This window comes from Trachymyrmex septentrionalis, unplaced genomic scaffold (assembly GCF_001594115.1).
Source record: "Trachymyrmex septentrionalis isolate Tsep2-gDNA-1 unplaced genomic scaffold, Tsep1.0 scaffold56, whole genome shotgun sequence".
Classification (NCBI taxonomy): domain Eukaryota; kingdom Metazoa; phylum Arthropoda; class Insecta; order Hymenoptera; family Formicidae; genus Trachymyrmex; species Trachymyrmex septentrionalis.
In genome coordinates this window covers 1,016,306-1,019,805 of record NW_017305735.1, presented here as the reverse complement: position 1 = coordinate 1,019,805, position 3,500 = coordinate 1,016,306, and the positions used below count along the sequence as shown (strand labels likewise).

Here is a 3,500-nt window from a genome sequence, read left to right as displayed (position 1 = left end):
TATATATATATATATATATGTGTATACTAAAAAAAATTTACTAAATTTTAATAAATATTTGTTTGAATAGTATTAACTAAACATTTACTTACAGTAAATAAATATTTATTTTATAAAATGATGATACTTAAATTAAAATGATGGTTCCTGTAGCAAAGAAATATTGCTGTTCAAACAGATCTTTATTTAGTAAATTTTTTCAGTGTTTAAAAAACTAAACGTTTTATTATAATTTGGTAGCCAAGAAACTTAATTAAATTTAAAAATAGTAGTTTTTAAATAATATATGTATTGAATACGATATCTTTTCACACTCTTGTGGTCTATCCAAACAAGTTTTGCACGATATAGTTCTACGAGATCAGCAGGAAATAGCGGATAGCTCAGCGCATCATACAAACTCTTTAAAAGCTTCTTTGTTTGAAGGACTATAATGCGGGGACGCGATGTTGCGACATGCTCGAACAGTACCGATACCCGATATTTACTCGATGTTGATAATAATGCAGTATAAACGAATACGATACAACGCAGAAAAATGTAAAAATCCTTAAAATGCATTCATCTGACATAATTATTTTTCATTTAATACAAAAATATTATTTATTCAAGAAATAAGGAACGATCAGAACGTAACTCTTAAATTCTTTCGAAAATTTCGAAAAATAGAACAACTAATTATAATTAGCTTAAAAATTAAACAATAATATTGTATTATCTTCTAGCCTTTAAATTATAAACAAATTAAATAATGAGTATATAAGGAAGCTATGAATTCTTAGTAAATTGCGTAACGTACTACGCTTGATGCGAAATCGATTGTTTCGCACGAAAAATGAAGAAACGTCAGCGGTTGACAAAGGCAACTATATGCATACCGATTGCAGCAAGACGCTACGCGTGCCAACTCGGGGTGCACGACCCCTTATCAGAATCTGTCTCTCCTCCTCCTACGACGAGTCATCGTTGCACTTTATCGGGGCGAGTCACGAACTGTCTTCGGTGCGTTAAACCGCCGCTGTGCGAAGCCTATTCTCGAAGACGGTTGTGATATTAATAGACAAGGCCGTCAAGACGAAACGAGAAGATACCTCGTGGGTGAACGGATAAAGTCTATCGGGATAAAGCCGGTCGAAAACATAATGATCGAGATGATAGATCCTAGATCCAAATGAAATCTCTCGTATTGTTGATTCTTTTATGTCACCAAAGAACTTCTTTTAAAATTTAAATAGATACCGATAAGAGTGAATGGCATACCTCATGATAATTACAGTATTTTATACTATTTTCATATAATTATAATTAGAATAGTACGTAGTATTATGGCTAGTGTAGGTATAATGACCGCTCTTAATATCTCCACTATTAGGTGGCAAATTAGTGATTATTTATGGAGTTATTTGTTCAATAGCTCGTCGTTACACCATGACGCTAATACTAATGTAATGCTATAATATGTCAATAACTAGCATTTATTATAGCCCATTTTTTATGCATTTAGAAACATTTTTTTAAGTATACTTTAGCATTTAATTACACCTTGTTTCTTATTCTTCTTAAACTCGAACGTATTATCACATGAATATATGTAAGTATGTTGTTTGTTATTTAACTTTAGCTGTATATGTACATTTCGAGTTATACAAAGTTAAATGATAGTATGACATTTGGCTAATGTGGGCTCCTAAGCATTAATTGCTGACATCCTCTCTTTTTTTCGAGATTTTTATATCAAAATAATTATTTCATAAATTCAGTATAGTTTTACTGTTAATCTATAATTTATGTTATATATATGTACTACAGCAGCCTAAATGGGGAAGAAGTTACGTATATACATTCTGCAATATTTTACTTTATTGTTAATTTTGTAAATACTGCGTTTTTTTAAAACCAAAACCAATTTTTTGAATTTATTTTTGTAGAAGGTCACACTTCCACTCCCATTCCTCTTCGAGTTATTATGCAATGTTGCCACATTTCTATAAATAATATTCTAGGTAATAGATATTTCATATCTTTGAGTCTAGAATCAATTAAACACTATGACAAATATAAGGATCATATAATATCTCCTTTTCCTCTATTTTTACATATACATTTTTACATATACATATATAAAATTGTATGATAATTTTTTTATATATTTTTGCTAGTAGAATTTTATATTAATTATACATTGTATATTCTGTGCAGAGAGAACAGTTAATTTTTCATTCATATGAAGTCATTTGAATTCTTTATATCTAAAAATTATCATTTTTTATAATAAATAATCATTGATGAAGAATATACTTAAAACAAAGTAAAATTGAAATTAAAAATTATATGAACGGTTTATTTTAAAGACAATTATAAGTTAACTTCTAATTGAGTTTTCAAAATATGATAAGATGTTTTTTGTCAGCTTCTTACTAAAAAGTAAGTTATTTACAATAATATTAAATAAATTTTTGATACTAAGCTCTGCCTTTTACAATAAGATTACGTTAATAGATCCGGATGGTATCAAAATAGTAAGAATATAATGGCAGGTGGATTGAATTTATTTCAAGAATTGCATAGAAAATTTTAAGACAAACAAATTCAAGGATAACTTTTGAAAATTAAATATCTTAAAAATAACATAATTATATTGTATAATTTTCTACATTTAATTTATTATTCTTTTTATGATAATAGCAAGCAATAGATAGACTAAAATTTTATAATAACCGACTTAAGTTGAACAAAACAACTTTATTCATTGTGTTATAATGATGTATCAAGTGGATAAATGTTTACATGGAGAGATTCAAGATGCATTGATTATACGCGACATGTCGAGGAGATGATGAACCGGATTCTTATCAATATACACGAATATAATAATACATGACATGTGCGATTATCGCGATAGATACATACAGTATTCTAAAAGATACATACATTAAAAGCTAGATTTTACTTCTCATTATGTTATGTTAATTGATTGATAGAAATTATCTTAATTACTTTACATATTCTTCAGAATGTTTAGAATTTGAAATTAAGCTTCAAAGAGTAATTAATAAAATGAATGTTATTCTATAATTAATTATGGAGCGTATTTCCGTACAACAAACAGGTAACATTAATTGAATTTTTTAATAATGTAATTAATAAAATTTTATAATTTAAAATTTTTGCAGGAAATATTTATTTCTAGATATCTTTGGAAGCATTTTTTTCTTATCTGTTTTTATACATTGTTGTATGTATTTCTCTTTTGACACATTGTGAAACAAAATATAGTACCATAATCAAGCAAATTTATTTCGTTTTTTGATCTCGCGTCGTTGAACTTCTCTATATCGTTCGATAAATAAACTCGATCTGTGAATCGTAATACAGCATAAATTTTATATGCGCCGGCTATTTTTATTGCTCTGTGATTGTTACTTCCGTGAATCTAAATTAAGCATTGAACGATCAAAGATCTTGGAAACGTCATAGATTACATTCAACATTGTAAAATA

The 3,500-nt window shown here is 27.6% G+C and overlaps 1 protein-coding gene across 8 annotated transcripts in view; it reads left to right on the top strand.

The window, feature by feature from the left end:
• The window catches only part of LOC108752142 (probable nuclear hormone receptor HR3), a 107,214-nt gene that overhangs the window by 83,990 nt on the left and 19,724 nt on the right, over positions 1-3,500 (top strand). The window lies entirely within an intron of this gene.